This window comes from Danio aesculapii, chromosome 8 (assembly GCF_903798145.1).
Source record: "Danio aesculapii chromosome 8, fDanAes4.1, whole genome shotgun sequence".
Classification (NCBI taxonomy): Eukaryota; Metazoa; Chordata; class Actinopteri; order Cypriniformes; family Danionidae; genus Danio; species Danio aesculapii.
Genome location: NC_079442.1, coordinates 29860670 through 29885468, shown reverse-complemented (window position 1 = coordinate 29885468; position 24799 = coordinate 29860670). Strand labels below are relative to the sequence as shown.

The 24799-nt window shown below is 35.2% G+C and overlaps 1 protein-coding gene across 2 annotated transcripts in view; it reads left to right on the top strand.

The window, feature by feature from the left end:
• The first annotated feature begins 15393 nt into the window (after nt 1-15393).
• The window catches only part of sema3gb (sema domain, immunoglobulin domain (Ig), short basic domain, secreted, (semaphorin) 3Gb), a 76190-nt gene continuing 66784 nt past the window's right edge, over nt 15394-24799 (top strand). For both annotated transcript variants that reach the window (XM_056463658.1, XM_056463657.1), the window contains exon 1: nt 15394-15789. The gene's annotated coding sequence lies outside the window, so the exon portion shown is untranslated. The remainder of the gene's footprint in view (nt 15790-24799) is intronic.

Genomic DNA, 24799 nt, shown 5'->3' with positions numbered 1-24799 from the left:
TCACAACTCTTTGTTCCTTCCAGCTTCCCCTTTGCACAGCAGAATTTCCTGCATGGCATCTGCAATCTCTCTCACCTTGATGTCGTACGACATGAGAATGAAAGAGGGTCTTTCTGCAGGAGAGGATGAAAGAGCGCTGGCCTCCATCTTAGCCGAGCGAGAGACGATCTCACCGCGGGGCACCGCTGCTCTCTGATGCCTCCTGACAGCTCAGGACTTTCCACAACTTTCAAGTCAAGATACTGTAGTCAAATAGCTCTGGGGGAGAAAGAAACCATAATGGGGAGAGAGAGTGAGGGAGAGAGAATGAGAGGGGGAATCTTATCTCTTCTATTTCTTTTCTTTAGCTTAACAAGTGCTGTGATCTAATTACCTGGACAGAGACGTGTGGAGATGTCAGAAGAATTTAAGAAGATGACAAATATGGACATTGGTATGGAACAATCTCACCTGTTTTAAAAAAATGACATTTTAGTTTCACCTTTAACAAGCCTTTAAACCAGTGGTTCGCAAAGTGGGGGTCGCAGGACAATGACAAAAATCTAATTTTATTAAACCATTAGAATTACCATATTTTATTCATAACCTACTGAAGATAATCTTCCTTTGCTTTTAAAGCATGCAAGGGCAGTTATGTATGCAGATGATACAACATTATATCTACCAGCGGCATCGATTGAAAAATTATCTGCTAATTTAGATGAGGAGTTACAATTAGTGGACAAGTGGGTATAGAACAATATGATGGTTTTAAATTTGACAAAATCCAAAAGTATTGTGTTTGGATCAAACTTTTAATTTAAATGTAAACCACAATTAAATTTGTCTGTAATGAGTGTGCCAATTGAACAGGTAGAGGAATTTAGGCTTTCCTTTTTGGAGTTTTTCTTGATAGTAGGTTAAAGTGGTCAAAACAGATTGATAAAATGGTATTAGTCATGGGAAGAGGTTTATCAATTATTAAAAGATGTGTACAATTTTTACCACAGTACTGGATCTCTCAAATTGTGCAGGCAATGGTTCTTTACTATCTAGATTAGTGTCCAGCGGTATGGTCGAGTGCATCAAGTAAAGACTTAGATAAATTACAGTCCAGAATAAAGCTGCATGACTAATTTTACACTGCAATCGAAGGGTTAATATTAGGAAAATGCATAAAGCTTTAGGTTGGTTATTGGTCAAGGATAAGGTAATTGTTTCTCTGTTGTGTTTCATAAGATATATTTCTGTGTCAAGAGTTCCAAGTGTATTTATTGCACTGTCAACTTTTGTATAGTAATGCTAGTCATAATTTTAACACCAGGCATGCATCAAAAGGACATTTTTGCCTACTGTTTCAAAAACGAATGCAAAGCAACGGACCACAATAGAGGAATGAAAACATGGAATCAGACATTATATGTTTTGAAACAAGAAAAATAAGGTTTAAAAATCATTGAAGAAATATTTAATGGCAAAATATTAAGTGGATTGTTGATCTGGATGTTATGTATTAATTTTGGGTTTTTATGTTTTTTATTGGTGTTTGTTGTTATGGATTAATGTAATTTTGTTTTGTGTTTGATGGACCCCAGGAAGAATAGCCACTACCTTAAAAAAGTAGTTTATGGTAACAGCCTTTCCATTTTTTTCCATTTGATTGCGACACTTGGGGTGATTACATTATATTTAAGATGCAGCAGATTGATTTTAAGGCACCAGGTTAAACCTTCTGGCACATTTACAGCATACATTTAAAAAAATATAAACAAAGATTTACTAAGACCACCTCAAAAGATATTGGGGGTTGCGAGTCATTGGCTTTGTTATTTTGGGGGTCACAGGATGAAACGTTTGGGAACCCTAGCTTTAAATTGATATCTCATGAGGAAACATAACTATTTTGCGTTTTGTCCGTTTAGGGTCTAATTCGTACAAATTCATACAAGTTCAGTCGTTCGAAAGTGTACGATTTTAAAATGAAGGCGTGGCACCCAACCCCACCCCTAAACCGAACCATCATTGAGGGACAAGCAAATCATACTAAATTGTACGAATGAGATTGTAAGAATTTATACAAATTAGCCACTAAATCAAAAAGTTACGAATTGCCGTGAGATCGTGTTGGATTATCACCATAATGACACAACTAAGAGCAATATAAGGAATTTTGTGAATCAGATTTTTAAAAAATAAAAAAGAAATAAAGTAAAAAATAATATATATTTAATTTGCTTAAAATATTTTTTAAAAAGTTACCTGCCTGTTTCAAATACTCAATAATACTAGTTTTGTACTCATATTTAGTTATTGCATCCAAGCAAACAATTTTTATGTTTAATAGACGTCTAATAGACATCTAAACGTAGACAGCTTGGCTAAAACAAGGCTAAACTTGGGCTGTCAGTGAAAATCTTATAGACATTTAAGAATAGCCCAAAACTAGACTAGTCCTCAGATAGACAGATTAGACAGACTTGTGTAGTCATTCATTTCTGTTTAGGGTCGTAGCAACCGGGGGGACGGGGGAGATCCGTCCCCCTCACTTTTAGAGACAGACCATTTAGAAACAGGTCATTAATAATTATATGAACATATGATCTCATACAGCCGTCCCCCCCACTTTTAAAATGTACGCTACGCCCCTGTTTCTGTTTATTTGATTTGATTATTTTTAGACGTCTATTAGATTTTCAAATTTAGCCTTGTTTTAGCCAAGAGGACTATGTTTAGCCGTCTATTAGACATCTATTAGACATCTTTTAAAACAAAAAATGCTTGCTGGGTTATTATAGTTCATTATAAACTATGAATCTACCAGTTGATGTGCTCACATTGCTAATCATTGCAGAATGGATTCTTAATTGCCTGTGGATGTGAATTCTGCGTTTCTTTAAATCTTTATCTTCATAGAGTCGTTTTTTTACAGTGCGCTTTAAAGAACAACCCCATCCTCTGGTGTTAATTGAATGCGTACACACGCACAAACACAGAGAAAGCAGAACGAAGAGGGGATTTGAAGCCTGCTTGATTGGTGATGTGAACACAGGCACAGACATGTCATGTTTAATTATGGTCCAGGGATTTCCAATGGATTTGACTCTGGCAGACTGGTGTTTCTGTTGATGGGACTTTAAATGAGACAGCCTGGCAAAGCAGAGATCATGATACGAACAGCTTCCCTATAAACAATCTTACATGCATGACAACACACATTCATGCCCAGACACACACCGTGAGATGTGGGAACACACATATACACGCATGCACATACAGCGAAGTGTAAGGGAATGAGGGAGGGAGAGATTAGGATGAAGAACGAGAAGATGAATAGCAGGATAATTAGCCTCATCTCCCAGGACCTGACAGAAATATGCGGTTGAGATGGATGGAGTCCATGGAAAAAGAGAGCCTACACTCCACCCCCTGCCCCCGGTTCACCCATCCCCCCCCTAAATCCTCTTCCAGTCCCGCCATTCATACGGGACACCAGAGAGAGGCAGAGGCGAGAGAGAAAGAGGTAGAGCATCCCTTTTGGGCTGGTTATCAAAAGCCTCTCAGAAATCCTCTCAGAGAAGTCAGTAAGGAGAGTTTGAAAGAGAAGAGCACAGTGGTTTAAACCTAGATGACAAAGAAAGCCACTGAAGCTCCAGTAAATCACAGCAGAGCCCTGTATTCCAAGTAGTTCCTTCTGCAGCTTTTTAAAAAAGTATCTATACAGCCATGTTATATACACTACCGGTCAAAAGTTTGGGGTCAGTAGGATTTTTAACTGTTTTAAAATAAGCTTCTCCTGCTCACCAAGGCTGCATTTATTTCATCAAAAATACAGAACAAATTGCAAAATTGTGAAATATTATTGCACTATAAAATAACTGTTCAAAAGTAGTTTATAATTTAATTTAATAATTTATTCCAGTGATTTTATTTATTTATTTATTTTTTTTTTTTTTGATGATGATTTTTTTAGCTTTGTTACTCCAGTCTTCAGTCACTTGATCCTTCAGAACTCACTCCAATATTAATTATCATTATTATTATTATTTTTAGTGGTAATAGTAATAAAAGCAATAATGACTGGAGTAATAACTTTGAAACTACATACAATAACAAAGCAACTATTTAAAATTTTAATAAATATTTATCAATTTAACATTTTTTTTTTTACATTTTATAAAAGCTGCCTTGATGAACAGAATAATTTTCTTAAAAAAAACATGAAAAAAACTCACTGCAAACAAAAGTTATTTAAATGTAATATAAATTACTATAAATGTATGAAAACATGACACCTTTTCTGAATAATACTTTTTTATGCAAGGAAGAAATGTAATCAATAGTTTACAGATAAAACAAAACTGGCATTTTAATCATACAGGAAACAGTTCATATCTTAATGTACATTATATACTGCCATATTGTCATTTTTACACACGCAAAATGCTGGGTTCCACAATTTCTTCACGTTATCCCAACACAACTTAATCGTTTTTTAAAAATGTAAGTGTATTGAATAGGGATGCTCCAATCAGGATTTTTGGAGCCGATACCAAGTACCGATTCGTTGTCATGGTGATCGGCCAATACAGAGTACCGATTCTGATGCTTCACGCTTTATATAACTTTAACATTGCATAAAGCACAATTTCCCTCTAAGTGTGATACTTAAGTGGAAATGTCTTCTTTCCTAAGAGAATAAATAAAGGATGTTGCATAGAATTCTCATAAACATGTCTCTTATAACAATTTAGTGTGGACATTTCAGGGTCAGAAGCAGCTTTACAGAAAATAATAGATAAAACAGCTAAAAAATTGGTTAGAAAATGCTATTTGGAAACATTACAAATGATGGAAGAAGAATTCAACGTGTCTCAATAAAGAAAAGTTTTGAGTGCATATCTGATACATAAGAAGTTAAAATGCACCTTCCTCTGCTTGTAAACCTGTTAATGAACACTTGCGATCGGTTCATGTGATCGGTCAGATTAGCGATTGAGTCATAAAATGTGATTATCGGTTGATACCGATCTCTGGCCTCTTGATCGGAGCAACCTTAGTATTGAACATAAAACAATGAATTAGTGCCAAAAACCTTAAGAACTGTGTTGTTTCAACTCATTTTAAATTTAAACAAGAAGCAAAAATCAATTTCCCAGTGCAGTATTGCCATTTCTGCATAATATCTACAACATTTTTAAAATTATTTAGTTGTTTTACTGCTGATTAAAATAATGGCATCTAGAGATCCCAGGCTTGTTAGGAACAGAAGCTGGTCTTGTTGCTTTGAGCTTTTTGCATAAGGATGGCTTTCGTATAGAGATAGACATCACAGAAAGATAACATTGTGAGGCAGAGAAAATCCTTTTAGATGTTTTTCCAAAACAAGACACAATCCCTTTGTTTCCCGACAGAAAACTTTGCAATGACTGAAAACATAGATTTGTAAAAAAACATAATTCTCTGCCATTGTTAAAGACGGAGAATGGGAAGATGTTCATCCTTAAGCAATAGGAGCATTGACATTAGCTTATGTATTCCATATACACTTGTTAGATGTGTAGTCTGATGATTTTCTCTTATTCAATTGTAAGAAGATAAAATGTGTGCATTAAAACTTAATTTCTGTTTATCTTGCTTCTAGGTAATGAAAAGAATGCCTGATACCTTTTCTTTTACTCTTTCTCCCTAGAACCAGATATCTGTATTCAACAAGGCTGGATTCAGTGCATTCTTGAATTTCTTGTTACTTGTTGATATTAAAACTATCATTTCCTATATCTTAAATGTCTTTGCACTGCACTCTAGTATAGGAGACTTATGAAATCAGTATGACACATGTTGCTAATGTTCTGCATTACAGAGAGTGTCTGGCACATAACTTCCCCAAAATTTTTAGATTAGATAAGAGGTATTAGTTTGGACTAAGGCCTCCGTTATAGATTATCAGAGGTTGGTTTTTATTAGAAACAGAAACTTGTATATCTTTGACCTTAGGTCAAATTCTTGTTGCATGAGAGTTCAACCACTCTTTTGTATTTGCCTTTTAATTAAATAAAAATGTGTTTGAATTGTTTTTGGAAAAGAGGGCATACGTTTTTTGCTCTTTTCTCACCAAGGACATTGAATTATGACAAGTGTTATATATCGATAAATAGTATAGTTTGAGAATGGAGAGACTGATAATTTGATCTCACTTTTGCTCTCTGAGCAGTTGTGATCTTTATGCTTTTGGTTATTTCAGCAGAACCAGAATTTCTTGCTACGCTTCTCATTGATATAATCAGAGGCTCTCATTGGCCAGAGAGAGAGAGCGGAAAGAGGCTTCTTCTGGGAAAAGCTGACAGTTTCAGGTGGGTCCTGTTGACTTTTTCCAACCTTTTTCCTGTTCTCTGTGCTCCTGTTGTCTGATTTGGGAAGTTGTTCATATCCGTTGGAGAAAACTGACCCTTGCAAAACTCTGTGAGGGTAGACAGAATATCAAATTTCCATTATTCCTTTCTCTGTTATTTTTGCTCATGACTGTCATTATTTAGGTTTAAAGAAGGCCTACCCGAAGAAAAGAAAGCACAATAATAGTTTGAGTGTGTTATTGATTGAAACTCGCACATTCTCAGTGTGATTTTGCTTTTTAGATTTTCCAAAAGGCTTGTGCAAAGCCAAGTGGACTCAAATATAACACATTCTGTATGATGTGTGTGAGTGTGCATCTGTGACTAGACAATAGGAATGACACGAGAAAATGCTGCTGTAAACACTGGATCCTCATGCTCTTCTTTGCAGGTTTTGGACAGGGATATATTTCCATGGTATAGCTGCCAAAGCAAAGAGATGATGTTGGAAAAACCACTGGAAAAGTTCAGAGCAAATACGTAAGTCTCATGTGCTGGGAACATCAAACTGGGAACTAAATGAAAGTAAGTCTTAGATATAATCATCACAGAATCTCTTTAGAAGAAAAAGAAGAGCAGAAAATGCATTTCATATGTCTAAAATTAAACCATCATATTGTAAAGATCTTTTGGGCCAACCAACATATGGACTAAATACATTTTGAAAAAAAAATCTAAGAGATGAATAAAAACCTGAGCAATGTTTTACACTGAACAATGTTTTACACTAGTATTTCCTCTTGTAGAGGAAGTATGTAGGTGTTTCAGAGGCATCTGTTGCATGTGACTGTCAGTTACATCAGATATCAGGGTTTTCAGAGGAAATCCTAGTGACAGTGGCCTGGGTGGGAAATTATACTTCACCCTTTAATGATACAGTCTCTTATCCTGTTCAACACCAAAGCAAACAGAAGCACCAAATACTATAGTGAAGATCTTTTCTGTCTGCTTAAACGCTATGAACAAGTTCTCAAGAAATACTAAACCCAAAAACGGAACAAACCATTCAAATAACAATTTAGGGTATTTTTACACAATATTATATCTAATAATAACTGTTTTTTTTTATTTTTTAAGACGACAACTTTATCAAATTTATCAAACAAATCTGTAAAAATGATTTTAAAAAAGCTGCATTATCCAAGCCATACCATATTGTTTTGTAGTTTGCATTGAGGTAATTGTCAAAAATATTCAAATTGAATTTTTTTTTCTAAATAGGGGGCGTCACAGTGGCGCAGTGGGTAATACGATCGCCTCACAGCAAGAAGGTCGCTCGTTCAAGCCTCGGCTGGATCAGTTGGTGTTTCTGTGTGGAGTTTGCATACTCTTCCTGTGTTCGCGGGGGTTTCCTCCGGGTGCTCCAGTTTCCCCCACAAGTCCAAAGACATGTGGTACAGGTGAATTGGGTAAGCTAAATTGTCTGTAGTGTATGTGTGTGAACGAGTGTTCTCAGTGATGGGTTGCAGCTGGAAGGGCATCCGCTGCGTAAAACATATACTGGATAATTTGGCGGTTCATTCGGCTGTAGAGACCCCTGATTAATAAAGGGAATAAGCCGAAAATAAAATAAATAAATGAATGAATGAACACTTTTAAAATGTTTGCATGAAATATAATCAAATGCGTACAATATCTTCCATTCATAGATGAAAGTGATGTTATAGCCCATCTCTATTAAAGTATTAATTATTTCTTTAGGAACAGTTTAAATAACATTACCAGAAAATTAAATCTGTAAAGGCATTGTGGCCAACTGCTAAATGAGACGCCTGAAAGACAATCGAATGTGGTGTAGGTTTACAATATTTAACTTTTTTCTAGAAATCATGTATGAACAGGAGAAAGAGAGAAAGATTCCTAATGTAAAATATACAGGATTCAGCATTGGAACGATGTTTATATAGACACTTGTTTGAAAAAGAAAAAACAACAAAAACTTAAGATTACAGTCTAAAAATTAGTATACCCAAATGAATATGTTGGGGGAAAATATATATTTTTATATATATATATATATTGGAATATATTTCTCTGGAAAAACAAGAGAAAAGAAAGTTAGAATTGTGTTGTTTGTGATTTATTTTCAGAAACTCCTTTGAATTTAATTGAATTATCATAATATTCCTAAATATGTTTGGTGACCAAACTCTTATTTTAATGGATATAACTGTTTAATAAAACTGTTTTATTTAAATGCACTTAATATATTGGCTATATTCACAGAGAAATTGATAAAAAATGTATATTTTCAAAAGAAGGTGTAATCATTTATGAACATAGAATGAACACTGTATATGCAAAAACCAGTTGATTGTTCTCCAGCCTTTGGTGCCTAGACTGCAGCTCTTCAATAATCACGCACATGTTATTCTCATCAGCTCAAGAAGTTCGTTATTTCAAATATAGACACACACACGAGCAATAGCGAGTTCCTTGGAGAAAGTGAAACCGCTTGCACTTTTAGACGGCTTTGTAAAACAAAAACAGGACACGGCAGATTTTGTTTTTCTTGGCTTTGTGGCTGTACATAAAGACAACGAAAAGGTTTGTCTGAGCTCGGGTCAACCATGGCTCGTTATTATAAGTATATAGTATTACGATATAATGTCTTGGCTGTGTATTTAAAAAAAGTGGTTTCTTTGTTTTCATTCTTCTGCTTGTGTATGCACGAGTGATGCTTCTCTGTGAACCAATAGTGTTCAGTTGTGCGTCTGGCTCCACCTTTAGGTACCTTTTTGCTGTGCTAGGTACACTTTGCAAAGGGTGACCAAAAAGTGGTACAGTACGGTAAGGTTTCACTGTTAGGTACCTTTTGACAGAGAAAATAAAAGCGTACTGAACCGTATCGTACCACTCAGTTTAAATGGGCCATTAAACCAAAGTGAACTGAACTTAAACTCTGACAACTGGGCTGACACAGTTTCAATTTCAATTTACTAGAACTTCTATATTTTTTTTTTTTTCCATAATATTTTTTTAATTTTCTTTTTCCATTTGTACACATTGAAATACAACATTTTACAAACATTTTTACAACAATAACCTTGTTGCATTTACAAATTATACAAAATATGAGAATATATATATTTATATTGAAAACTAAACAAAAAACTAAAAAATAAAAGTAAAACTGCTCCTTCTTTTGTTGTTAATGATAATCTATTCAAACATGACAATTATAATCATACTGAGTAATAGGTACAGCAAATATATATTGAAGAGTATATCAATACAGAACTAGAAGACTGGAACTGCATTGTCAACCAAAAATTATTTATCAACTTCTTCCTCTGTTAATTCCACTTCTTTGATAAAACTAATGAAAGGACTCCATATGTTTTCAAATACACGCTGTTTAGCTTTTAGTATATAAGTTATTTTTTCTAATGGCAGGCTTGACAACATCTGTCTTATCCATTGAGTAGTGTTTGGCCTTTGCATCTTTGTTCATAGCAAAGCTACACATCTTTTGGCATAAAGCAAGCAGAGGTCTATAAATACTTGTTAGAACTTCTATGTTAAGCTGCTTTGACACAATCTACATTGTAAACGCGCTATAGAAATAAAGATCAATTTAAAAAATTTTTATTTGTAGGCTTAAAACAAACCAACAGAACATCAATTTTTTATTGGGATTTGTTGCACCTTTACAGTCTTGTTCTCCAGTCAAAAGGCTTCGAAACAACAAGCGGTTTATGTCATTGCCAATATGACCTCCCAGTTCATGTCCACAGAGAGCCGTCTGCCTTCTCGGAACCCCTTCACCCAGATAGCTGCATACCTGTGCCGTCCCAAATCATTTTCTCCTTGTGAAAGCAAACAAGACCGATCGATTCATCCTCCCAGCAGGTAGTGGAGTCCTGCAGCAGGCCTGTCAGTAAAATCGTGAGCATCTACAGGCGTGAGGGATTGAATAGACTGTGTGAGACATGTAGGCTTATGACTGACTCTGGGAGGTGAAGGGTCTTGGGCTCCACTGGAGAACAGGGCGACCCCTACATAAAGAACCAAACAGAGACATGGGGTTTGTTTTGAGAGCATACAGGGCTGACACACACACACACACACACACACACACACACACACGCACATAGGAGAGGAATTTGAGAATGCCCTGATGTGAATGCTGCCTTTAATCCTTTTCCTGGTCACCCAGCTCCATTCGTTGTGGGCCACTGATGCTGGACTCTAAGGAATCTCAAGAATTTCCAGAGAGCTTTTTACCCTATTCCTGCTGGAGACACCGGGCACAATGACAGCATTGGCCCATCTGTGTACAGGGTCAGATCCCCCTCAGTGTCTTTCTCTCACTCCCTGCCACTGCTTTCCGCTCTCTTACCCCTCAACAGTGATTTGCCAGGACCCCGTTTGCTATTGTGGTTGGATATTGTAACAAGATACAGAGAGTAGCAAAATCGGTGATCTGGAGGGACATCGCTTACAGTATCAAGAGTAACTGAGACTCGAGAGTAGGAATGTAACCAGATATTCAACAAAGTGGGGCCAAAGATAAAAACATTTGGAATGGGGGATAAGTGCGCCTCAGTGTCTGTGTCCTGCCATTTAAAGGAATGGTTCACTCTATAAAACCTAATAAGTTAAGGCAACTCAAACTGTTAGAGGAAACCGAACTACAAACCATTTGAGTTAAAAAAAACAAACAAAAAAAACGTATCAATATGAGTACTGTGAACTTACTAAAATTAAGTTGAAGTAATGAGGTATTTAACTAACTCATTACCTTCAAAACTTAGTTCAAAGCTCTTTTCAAATGAGTAAAATCAACTTTCAGTCAATTTTTTTTTCATTTCATTTGATAAAGTTGACTGTTGGGTTTTACAGTGTAAAGATGGGTCTGTGTGTGATTGCAAACAAACTTGTGCGGTAAAACTGAAATAAGAAAACAACATGGACCACAGACATTTAAACAAACTGAAAACAGTGGATGATGTCACAAGATGCAACAAAAGACAATGTTCAAGCGTACTCTGTTTTTTTTGTTGTGATATAGTCACAAACTCAGTGTCAAAAAACACTGCTCCTCACATCAGATCTTCATTTGTATTTCTTCATTTGGCTTAGAAATTCTTACAGTTTTGGCTCTTTTACAGATGTTATTCTTACAAAAATGCCATCACATATACAGTTCTCAGCATAATTGAGTACACAATATTACAAAAATGAATATTTTTATCCATTTCTCAGTGATTATAGGCAATGTATTTTGGTGCATTTAAACCAAACAGATTTATTAAACATATGTAATAAAATAAGTCACCAAACAAATTTAGAAATTGAAAGATAATACAAATAAATTCAAGCAAAATGTTGCAAAAAAATGACAACCTACAAAATTTCAAATAAACTGTTAAATTTTATTTATTTTTACTTCTCTTAATTTTTTTTTTATTTAATATTTTTCTATGACATATAAATTTGACTGTACTAGTTTTTGAACCATTATCATAAGTTATTTTGGGAGATAAGCTCCAGATTTGGCTTCAGTACTGACTAATGTAATGTATATGCACACATATAATATTTTATAGCTTCCTATTAAAAATGTAATTTAAAAGATAGATTTGTGAGGGGTGTACTTATATATGCTGAGCACTGTAAACAGCGAGTTTAGCCCAGCACATACAATTGTTTTGGATGTTTGGTAAGTTTTTTTCATGAAATTTTATGTGAACCAGCAGTAAATATTTATTTTTCATTTTTTTATTTGGTTTCCACCAAGCAAATCAAGATTTCTCTTAATTTAAAAATTGTTGGAATTACATTGGATAATGCACTCAATATACACAAGCAAAAGTGCACCAGTCAGCAAAATACAGTTGAAATCAGAATTATTAAAACCACTTTAAATAGTTTGTTCTGTAGACAATCAAAAATATACAGTTAAAGTCAGAACTATTAGCCCTCTTTGATTTTATTATTTTTTTAAATATTTCTCAAATGATGTTTAACAGAGGAAATTTTCAGTCTGATAATATTTTTTCCTCTGGAGAAAGTCTTATTTGTGTTATTTCTGCTAGAATAAAATCAGTTTTAAATTTTTAAAAGCCATTTTAAGGTCAAAATTATTAGCCTCTTTAAGCTCATTTTTTCGATAGTCTACAGAACAAACAATCGTTATACATTAACTTGTCTAATCATCATAACCTGCCTAGTTAACCTAATCAACCTAGTTAAGCCTTTAAATGTCACTTTAAGCTGTATAGAAGTGTCTTGAAAAATATCTAGTCAAATATTATTTACTGTCATCATGGCAAAGATAAAATAAATCAGTTATTAGAAATGAGTTATTAAACTATTATGTTTAGAAATGTGTTGAAATAAATCTCTCCGTTAAACAGAAATTGGGGAAAAAAATAAACAGTGGGGCTAATAATTCACGGGGTTTCATAATTTTGACTTCAACTGTATATATCGTTCCCCTACTAGTTTTTGTATGTATTCATGCAAAAATCATACATATGTGCATTTAATTTAAAGAGCCCCTGTTATGGATTTTTGAAAATGACCTTCTATGCAGTGTGTAACACAGCACTATGTGAATGAAAACGGCAAGCTGAGGTTTAAATCTAAAAGCGCACCTTGTTTAAAACTATTGATTGTTTGGCAAAATAGTTGACTCAGAGTCGAATAAATTAATTGAGTTGGGTTCGGATCTTTTGCTTGAACTCGTTGACGTCGACATGGTTCAGTACATCACCAATTATGTAGTTTCAGATCTGGTTAAATGTGAACATGCTTTCCCTTCAGACACTAGCGGAGCGCAGGGGGTCACGGGACTGATCATGACACGAAGATGATGATCACTGACAGATGTTGATTCGGCTTCAGGAAATAAAGGGTTGAAGTTCATTTTCACAACAACACCATAGTATAGCCAACCTAGTGCTGTGTTTGTTCCTGTAATTTTTCTAGTGCATATAATAACAAATGTACAATAACCTACACTGCAATGTGGGATTCACCGGCCATTTGCTATTGAAGGAAGGAGCAGCAGAGACTATTATGTATCTTTTTCAGACTTTTGACTTTGTCAGTAACTGTTACAGTTCATATGGACCAGTTTCTTCTTCTTCCGGATCATGTTAGAGTAATGAAAATTGTTGCCTCGTTTTGTGTAGTTTGCAAAATATGTGTTTAATTGTGTGTTATACGTTGTAATAAGTTGTAAAAGCTTGTAATCATTTATCTATTTTAGATCAGTGCTTGTGCTGTATCTCTCAGGTTAAATTTTTATGGGGCTATTCACAAATCGTGTTCAAAACCACGTTGACGCACTGGACTTCTTCATTTATCGATTTAAATGCATTTCTGAACTCCCGATCCTCTGCTGTTTGCCTTTGCTATGGCCACCATCAGCTGTTCCTACACACGCGGCACAGTCAGTTTTCAAAATAGTTTAACTTGCCACTGTGTGGATTAATTCGGAACATGTGTTATTACTTGTGGTTAGGGTTAAGAGAGAAATATGCTGGTGTTTAACTGCATTGCTTTGTTGCATTCCTGCATTGGGCTCTCACAAACTTTCTGCTACTTCATACTATATGCTAAACGCAGTCAACCAATCACAATAGACTAGGTCATCGGTCCAATCAGTGCAGATTAGCTTCGTTTGGGAACAAATGAATCGCTGAATGAATCATATGGGAGTTGTTGGGATAATTAAGTAAAAATAAATGCATATTATAAAACAATGAAAGTGTTTTTGACCTTCTCGTTGGAGATCCCTAAACCAAAATATGACCTTTTATAATTCAAAATAGGGGCTCTTAAAATGTGCTTTTTATTTTTAAAAGCACCTGATTATATGTGTTGCAGTTTACACCAGATGTGACATAATGAAGCAATATTATCTTTCATTTCTGTCTTCAACAGCCATGACCACAACCCTTTGTTGGTTTCTTGCTTTCTATTTTTGCAGCTTTGCACTGTGTAGCCCCACCCATTGTGTTATCTTACTGGTCTCTAATCAGCTCAACCTGTATATTAAACATGGCGATCTTCTGATCAGCTGAGGTTGTGCATCACACTACTAGATTTCACATTTATTGTTGGCAGGCGAATTCCTCAAATCACACTAGAAATCAGCACAGCTGGTGAGATGCACATCTGTTGTTTGGGGTGGTTTTTCTTTATTAAGCCCATAAGGCTCATGTAAAGCTACATTAAACAGCAACATGTAATTACCTCCCCAGTCAGAGGGAAAAACACTAATAATGTAACTTGTTCTGTAAGGCTACGTGTTCAAAATAGTCCACAACTAGTATTAGCACTTAGCAACTAGTATTAGCACAGAATTAAAGCGATAGTTCACTCAAAAAACTGAAAATTCTGTCATCGTTTCATGTTAAACAACACAAAAGAATATATTTTGAAACATGTTGGAAAACTGTAACCATTGACTTCCATATTTGTTCTTCCTGCAATGAAAGTCAATGGTTACAGGTATTCAGCTTTCTTCATATCTTCTTTTGTGTTCAACAGAACACTGGTATAGGTTTGGAACCACTTGAGGGTGAGCAAATATTGAGTACATTTTCATTTTGGGCTAACTATCCCTCTTAATCTTAACGAAATTTGATCCCAAATGACTGCAGCTAAATGTTCAAATGGTAATCTTTTCAGACTCTGTTCATTTCAACATATCTGCTGTTAAAAGATAAGACTATTATCACCGCCAGTGTCAGAGCCACTGACAGAAACCCACTCTGTTTCACATCAGAGAGAATTAAATATGAGGCCTCACCCCGACTTCGAGGTTTATTATAACCCGTGCAACCTGACACCGAGGGTTATAACTCTCAGTTAATAGGACTCGGTATTGGGAACTTCATGTCCTGGCTTATAATTAATGATTCCTCTTTGTAAGATTAACTAAGAGGCCCGGTTTATTAGCTGGATGACAATCCCTCATTCAGCGCCTGAATCGGGCAGCGGGGGCTCCGTGCAGTTGCATGTGCGCTGGCAGGGAGCTGGTTAACACTGACACGGCTGGCTGGTTTTAATAGGGAGGTAGTGGAGAGAGGGCGAGGTACAACACACAGCACACTAGACACCTGCAAACACTTGACTGGACTCGTACAGAGAGGGAGCGCGCGTCTGACTCTGGAATATTAACGGATTTTCCCCCTCGTGATATTGTGAAGGATGACAGTACGATTGGAAATAGGAAAGTTTTTTTGAGCTCTGCGTAGCCTCTTTCTTTCAAAGTGTACCCGGTTTATGAACGCTAGCCAGTACTTCTGTATAAACTGCGGGGACTGGAAACTTTGGTAACTGAGAAAGAACGAACAGATGGACATTGCCGCGTTTATGTGCGTTTGGTGACCATTTTGTTCGTACCGGACAGTTGTGTGCCACGGAATGTAACATCTTCCATCTTAAGTTACCTGGACAAGAAGTAAGTGGCTCTTTACAAAAAGCAATTTTAAGCATTAAGTAATAGGCTTGTTTGAAAGCGATTGATACGGTTTGTTTATCTGCTCATCTCGGAGTTCTTTGTTTACATTGTCATGTCACCTACAGTGAGGTGCCTAACAAGACAGCACTTAAAGGAGTCGTTTTTAGCCATCCCCACTCGTATATCTGGTCCCCAACAATGCAGCTGACTGGAAAAATGAAAATGCTGCACAACTGAAAAGATGTTTGAGGTTCTGTACTGATTAAACACTTTAGAGAGTCATATAAGAACCCAATGAATAATGTCAGTTCCACGAGGAACAAGTTTTAAAGTGTCTCACGGATCTTTTTATGATATATATTTTTAAAACCAGATTTGATTTTTGTGGGCAGCTTAACGCCTTTGTCTCAGTGGTCCACGGGCTCCAGCGTCTTCAGAGATGAGGATCCCACATGAGCCTTCATTGTCCACTTTACACCCACATGCCAAAGTTGCTCAGGATTTGTCAGTTTTCTGTTAAAACAAATTTAGCAGGTTACTTTTGAGGTGACATTTCGAAATGCACATTATATGTTCACTTGACTATTGCATTATTTATACAGAGCACCACCTGGAGAGGAATGCATTATGTATTGTAAGTTAAAAGCCTAACAGACCTCAAATGTAATTTGTTGGTTTCTAATCCAAGTTTTTGCATGCGCAAAATTGAACATGACGTTAATTATGCTATTTTCAGTAGTGCTTATTTAAACCTTACACAGAGAAGTTTTATTGCACAGTTCAAGATGAGTTCGACATTTTAAAAGAAGCAGAAGCTGTTGAATGTGTGGTTTATTTGGTTCTTTAGTCAGTTCTTAGATTGATTTGGGAAGTGCATGTGAACTTCACTCAAATACGTCCCTGGCTGTACCACATTTGGTGGTTTCAGGTATCAAGCATCAGAGCTTGAATTCCTCCAGAAAACATGAAAAGGCTCTTAGGTGGTTATGATTTTAAAGCTGTTTTGAAATTTATGTCCTTTGGCTGCAGGAGTTGAAATATAAAAAATGTATTTTATTTGCGTCCTTGCTTTTAAGACATGAGGATGATTTTTAATGCCAAGACAGAGAGAGATGATGAATAAAGGATTGATTAGTAACTCAGTTTATGCTCTCATGGGTGTAAATAGAATTCTTTAACGCACCACATGAAAGTATTGATGCAATTCTCTGGTTGTTACCTTGGCCCTTCTAAATGCCTCTGGTATGTTGTTTCTCTGTGGTGATTTATTTTTTTTCACTATAAAAGCATCTGACCCTGATATAAAGATGCCCTGTTTTAGTGGAGTAGAATTTTCATCAACCTATTGAGTTTATTCATAACCAACCTGCTGCTTGAAAGACTTGACAGTGGAATTCTGTGAATCGTGTCTCATCAATTATTGAGCAGATATTGAGGCAGACGAGGAAAGAAGGTCTGAAATCGATTGAAAGGCATCTTGCCCTGAGGGGTTCACTGGATCTGCCTTTATTTTGGTATTGTTGACAGGCCTTAGTGAAATATTAATCTTGCCAATCATAGTATACACTATACACGGACTTACTAGAAGCTGTGCTATCCATACTAAAATCATTTGCTTGCACGATATGTAGGGCTTCTTGCTAAACTCTGTTAGTTTAAAGCTTTTAGCTATTGGTAGAATTGTGAATCTGTGAAGCTTTACCAAAGTACATTTATGTCCTTTTTATAGACATGCAGTCACCAAAAATATTATTCACTTGAGTGTTTACACATAATTTAAAGTCTAAACCTAAAGATACACTCATAAATGCTGGGTTGTTTCAACCCAAATTTAGGTCAAATATAGGCAAGACCAATCATTGCTTTAAAAATTTAATTTTAAGTAATTAACAGATTTAACCTGATGGTTTGGTTTGTCCATATCTGACCTAAATTTGGTTTAAACAACCCAGGATTTTTGAGGGTGTGTTAAAACCCCCCTAAAATAACCGCTTTTATGGTATACAGTATATTTGGTGCCCTCAACTTGGTTGCAAACATCTGTAAACACACTCAATGCATGTGTGTACACAATTGAAAAATCATTTACTGTATAAATTCCTCATTTGGGATCTCACCTTGTAAAATCACGTCCTGGTTTTGGTTGCATTTATATTTCAGCCAAAATGGACTAAAGTTAATTTGAAAGCTCAGCATGGTTCTGTTGGCAGCTTTACAGATATTAAATTGCACTGCACTAATTGAGCATTTGCACCAGAATTAAATTTAATTGAACCATAAACAGTATTCCATATAATTGTGAACAAACCCCTATTTTACACTTTGCTTTATTTAATTTAATTAGACAAAATACTATGTGGTGTCTGCCAATAAACGATTATTGGCTGTTGTTGTGATTTACTTAATTATGTGGTCTTAATGATGTTTATTAGTCACCTATTCATTATGGATGTATCTCACCACATTAACCATGTTTCACTAACATTTCTTAGTCTTAAGCCTTTTGTCTTATTAAACCGATAAATTGGCATTGTGTTATAAATGAAAACCTTTCCCAATGTTCTCTAAAATAAATGCCACTTACTTTGATGCTTAGTTATTTAGTTCAATGGCATGTTTATACTTTTTGATGCTGCTATATCTCTGTTACTGGCAGATCTTGCATTCAAGTTTATCCTCTAAGTTTTTCTTTGCACATTATTTTCATCTTAATCACTCTTGTGACAAAGAAAAAGGCTGAAATAAGCATTCTAAACTGGTCACTTTGTTCTATTCTGAGCGTTCCTTTAAGACATTATGAGGTCATGTTTGGGAGAAAACTGAGCTGATGTCTTTGTGATTAACACACTTTGAACATTAAGAAGGGAATCTTTTTATACATAAACAGCCCCTTAAAGGCACATAAATATTCACAAGGATGATTTTCCAGGCATATTTCAAAGAGCCCACAAATGGATAATTAATACCTGTACAAACCTGTTGACATAATGGGAGAACATTTATCTTGGGAACAGAAATGGGCCTTTCATCAGCTATAATTTGCAAACAATTTATTGGACATAAGTACTTGCCAGTGTCTGGATGTCTGCCTCTCTATGATATTAAAACAAGCTTTATCGTTAATTCATTTGAGAGTTTTTACTTTCAGAACAACTATTGCGCAAGATCACACAGTTCCCAGAATTTTCTAAATCACCCCCAACACTCTTTCTAGTGAAACTATTATCATTTGCATTCTAATATTTTCCTTGAACTTATGAATGGTACACTTTTTTCATTTCCAAGTTTGTTTGTTTTTTTACTTCAAGGAAATGATTTTTAACTCGCATTGTTATTGGTTATTGTTGTGCATTTCAGCATTCATTTAGCTTTTTTTTGTTCACTATGTAAATGACACACTTAAATTCCCATTTGTCACAAGTGACTCTCTTTCTCTCTCTCTCTGCCACACACACACACAAACAGAGATAGATGCACTCATGTATACACTTCTCACTCTCTACAAATACAACAAGCCTCTTGAGGCAGTTGTCATGGTAGCGTCAGTGGTGCTGGGGGGTCAGAGTGGGGTCAGACTGGACTCTGGGGGTTTGTGGAGGGAAGAATCTGGGGTACAAGTGATAATTTAGTGATGTCATTTTGGATATGGGAGGTGCTCGCTTAAAAACAAGTGTGTTCTTAATGCAGTTTCTAAATTAGATAGCTATTGCTCCAAGTTATTTGCTCACCCAAACAGAATGAACAAACTTGTTTATTTGTTTGTTTGTTTACTTATATTTATTGATTTAACACTTACCAAGTTAGTATATTTAACTTTTTCCCCATGACACATTGCTTCTCTGCCATTAATACAACGTTTTGATGTTATAAGGTAGGGAAATATTGTACATTTTGCCATGTGTAATGGCTTGTTTCCACTGAGTGGTATGGTACAGTACAGGTTGGCATGGGTCACCTTTATCAGGCTTGTGTTTCCACTGCCAAAAGGGTACCAATGGTGGGCTTATTTGGGTTCAAAAACAACACGCAACATATAGCCCAGTCAGTGTAAACATCTTATCTGCATCTTTAATCCTCACCAGCACATGTAACCTCTTGTTAGAAAGTTATTCTGTCATTCCGAGTTAAAAATAGTCCAAAAGGTGATGATAATAGTTAAACATGGCAGTTTGTTAATGTTTTAGGTTGCTGAAAGAATCATTTGCTCCTTTGTTTTTCCGGGCTACTCTTTTATTTTTTATTATTACGGTATAATGTCTCAGCTGTGTATTTAAAAATGGCTCCTCCTTTTCATTCTCCTGTACCCAAAAAGTAGTATGGAACGGTTTGCTTTTTGGTACCTTTTGACAGTGGAAACTGTCATAAAAGCATGTCGTACCATACCACTCAGTGGAAACGGCCTATTAGAAAGGGTACCTCAAAAAGTGGTACAGAACGGTTTGCTTTTTGGTACCTTTTGACAGTGGAAACCTCCACAAAACTGTACTGAACCATACCATTTAGTGGAAACAGGCCATAATAGTCATGCAATAAAAAAAAACATGGCAAGAAGAAGCAGGGACAGGAGCATTGTTTGCAAGCTTGTTACGATAAAATGATTTTAAAACATTTCAACAGTGCTTAAATCAAAACAAACTTAAGAAATATGTGGCTGCGGCCAAAATTGCTCACTACTTGAGTAGGTACTACATTTGAATTTGAATTTATTACACAACCTATTGAATGAATGTAGGCCTAATGTACTTCATCCAGCATTTGACATTATCATGTGACCTACCCGTGTCAGTTGTGTCGCTTCACTCCCATTTATGAATTCTCTCGTTTGGCATTATGAGATAGCGATGCATACTTTTAGAATCTTGCCGGTAGTAGGTCATCTGGGTACTTTTTGCATACTGTGTTTTGAATACTATGAATTTATGAATATGAATACTATGAACTTCTGGAAGTTATATCAGATGCATCCTACGAATGCAAGCTTTCAGAATTTAAGTTAGTGCATTCTTGATTTTGTATGGCAGATTCCATTTGTTCTTGTTTTTTTTTTTTCTTTTTTTTTTTTTTTTTTTTGACAAACAAATGTTTGTAACTAGGCTGTTACTGAAAATGATCAAAAATGCTAGTGCTGACTAGGAGGTAATGTGTCCATTAGCAGTGAGGAATCCATTTGTTGCAGTAAGAATATCCATGGTCTATATCATGCCAGACATGCTGACGTTACTGTTCAGAATGGCTCTTTCGCCATAATCCTTAAGATCGTAGGCATTCATTTCATGTATCTTAGAAAAAAGGACAGGCTCTTGGGATTTGTGTAAACATCAAAACGTTTTCATTCTGTCCATCAAGTCCTTCACATAAAAATCAGTCTATTCTCATAGGCAATGAGCATGGGCCGGAATAAGATTCTGACGGTATGAAAACCTTGGATAGAAATATCATGAAGTCACAGTATTGTGATTACTACTCTAAAATATATTCTTTTTAAATGTCTGGGTAAAACACAAAACCCTTTGAACACAATATATTGTATTTTGAGAAACGTTTAAAATAATTCGGAGCAGTAAACATGTCAGGCTAAATAATGAAAAGGAATCAATGAATTCTGCTGTCTTTATTTTCAAAAACACTGATTTCATTATAATTTAAAACGGCATCTTTGGATACCTTTTCTGCTGGAGATACTGTTTTCCAAAAAATCAAAACGTAAAACAAAATAGAGTAGGAACTACTGTTCCTACTTACAAATACAGTAGGAACGGTATAGCACAATATTTTGGTGGTTTTAAAACTTTGACTTTTCCAAACCGCGGTATACCTTGAAAACAGTTATCATCCCATGCCTAATAGACAACCTAGGAAGTTTTTTTTTTTTCAGTTATTATTATTATTATTATTATTATTTCTGTATAATCAACATTTTCAGGAAATCAGTCAAGCCATAAATTGACTCGGGTTTGGTTCCAATTAAAGATGTTTATTAAATTGTCATGTAGTAAAACAGTAAACTCCAGTCAAAACTCCAGTGCTCTGTCTTTCTTTTTTTCACTTTCATATCTCGTAATATAACTTTAAACAGTCCAACAAAGGCAGAGCAAACCATCACAAAGAAAGGAATAGGGGGGAAATCAGTGAATAAACACAACTAAACATATCATATGTAAACTGTACATATGTTTTAGCACCATTCATGAATTATATTAAATCAAATTATAGCTCTAACAGTTTTGTTACAAACTGTTACATTGGCATTAAAAATTCATAACTCTTATGTCTAACTCTCATTTAACAAATCAACTTCATACTGTAAAGACCTATTATCGTATATTCTCAGTGTTCTTTTAAAGCATCCATTCAGGCCTCAAAGCAGAAGCACCTGACTTGACTTCAGAATGCAGACCCCCCTCGTCAACCCCATCCCAGTCCTGGTGCCACATTTACAGAGAAAGGCACAATGCAGGGGCGTCAATAACAGTGAGCAAGAGTGCCTAATCCCTGCAGCTGTCAGCCCTGCGAGTATTAAGCCTCCATTCTGAAGATTCCTGGGTCTTTGCCAATCTAAGACCAACAGTAGTTGCTGCGAGAGTCCGCTGATGACCAAATGATCTATTCTGTAGCTGGAGAGGACGGTGGATACAAAGAAAAATGAAGTCATCACTTCAGATGGGCATGAAAAGGCTTGAGGGGGAAAGAAGACACAGGGTGCTCATCTGGGCCTGTGTGATGCTATGCTAATGTCACGCTGAAGTGTCTGGTTGTTCTCAGACGATCTGGAAAATGTAACGGCATGACAAAAGAATAAAAATAAATGTTAAGTCAAGTGTTGAGTGAGGCATGCCAAAAATAGCAAGTGGAAACTTGTTAACATTGAGATTTCAACTCTTTCTTGAATTTTTGTTTTTTTCAGCCTCGTATGTTCAGATTTAGTTATTTCACTTTAAAATTAGATCTTAGTGTCAGTTATGTTAGTCTTCAAATATATTGATAAGCTAGTGTGGTACAAAACAATGACAAAATTTGTGTTTAGACTACTTAGACTATATATATATATATATATATATATATATATATATATATATATATATATATATATATATATATATATATATATATATATATATATATATATGATTGTTACAACTGCAACAAGGAGCAGAACAAAAGACCTACATCAATGGAAAAAAAACATAATAATAAATATTCTGAAAATGAAGTACAGAGAAAATGAAAATACTGGGGTAAAAGACATTTTTAAAGGAAACAGACCTTAAACGTGCCAATTTTGTAACAGTATACAGTTTTGCGTTTGACCCAGGTTAGTGAAAAAGTAAAAGTCCTTCTGCAAACTTCTGCATATCAAATATCAAACAAGAATGCACATTTCAAAGCACTTCATAGGACCTTTAAATGTTATGAAAACAACCTATATATACACAGTTGATATAGGTTACCTTCTATGAAAATTATATTTATTTGTCAAATGTGGTTTAACATAACAAGGAAATTTTCAGTTTTTCCTACAATATTTTTTTCTTTAAAAAAAATAATGATTAAAAGTTAAGGCCAATATTATTGGGCCCTTTAAGTATTTATTTATTTATTTTTGATACACACTGTTGTAAAATAAATTAACCTAACTTGCCTAACAGTGAAGTCTTTAAATCACACTTTAAGCTTAATACTACACTAAAAAAATATATTTACGGATGATTCCTTGGATTTTCTCATTTTATTCAAGTTTAGTGGTTGTAAACAATTTATTTGTGCTGAATTTAAACAAACTAATTAAGTTGAACATTACTAAATTTAATTTGTTTAAATTCTTGCAAGGCAAGTTTATTTGTACAGTTGAAGTCAGAATTATTCGCCCCCTGAATTATTAGCCCCCCTGTAAATTTTTTCCCCCAATTTCTGTTTAACGGAGAGAAGATTTTTTTCAACACATTTCTAAACATAATAGTTTAATAACTCATTTCTAATAACTGATTTATTTTATCTTTGCCATGATGACAGTAAATTATATTTTATTCAATATTTTTCAAGACACTTCTATACAGCTGAAAGTGACATTTAAAGGCTTAACTAGGTTAATTAGGTTAACTAGTCAGGTTAGGGTAATTAGGCAAGTTATTGTATAACGATGGTTTGTTCTGTAGACTATCGAAAAAATATATAGCCTAAAGGGCTGATTATTTTGACCTTTAAAATGGTTTTAAAAAAATTAAAAACCGCTTTCATTCTAGTCAAAATAACACAAATAAGACTTGCTCCAGAAGAAAAAATATTATCTGACATACTGTGAAAATGTCCTTGCTCTGTTAAACATAGTTTAGGAAATATTTAAAAAAAGTAAAATAAAATTTAAGGGGGGGCTAGTAGTTCTGACTTCAACTGTATAGCACATTTCATACACAGTGGCAATTCAAAGTGCTTTACATAAACAGGAATAAAAGAGACAAGTATAAATAAAATAAAAACAAATTAGATAAAAACAGATAAAAACAGCGTAAAGACCAAAACACCAGTGTATCAAATTTTCTCATTTTACTCTGGGACTTCCCCATTCTAGAGATCACCCCCCTCTGTGGACTTAGTTTTGCAACAATTTTGCAGACATAATGTTTTTAGTGTAGTATCTTGCAAAATTACTAGTAAAATATTATGCTCTGTCATTATGGAATAGACAAAAATAAATTGGTTATTAAAACTGTTATGTTTAAACATGTTGACAACTCTCTGTTAAAAAGCGTTTGGAAAATAATTTTATAATTTTTTTTCAGGGTTTTCACCTTTAATGTATAGGACAGTAGAGAGTATTGACAGGAAAGCGTGGGGAGCAGAGAGAGGGGAAGGATTGGCATAGGACCTGGAGGTGGTAATCAAACTCGGGTTGCCGTGAGCAACGGAGTGCATGTGTCGACGCACTACCACTACACCTTTGGTGCCAACTGTAAAATATTTTTAAAAGAATTAAAATTTCACTGGAGGGCTAATGATTTGACTTCAAATGTAT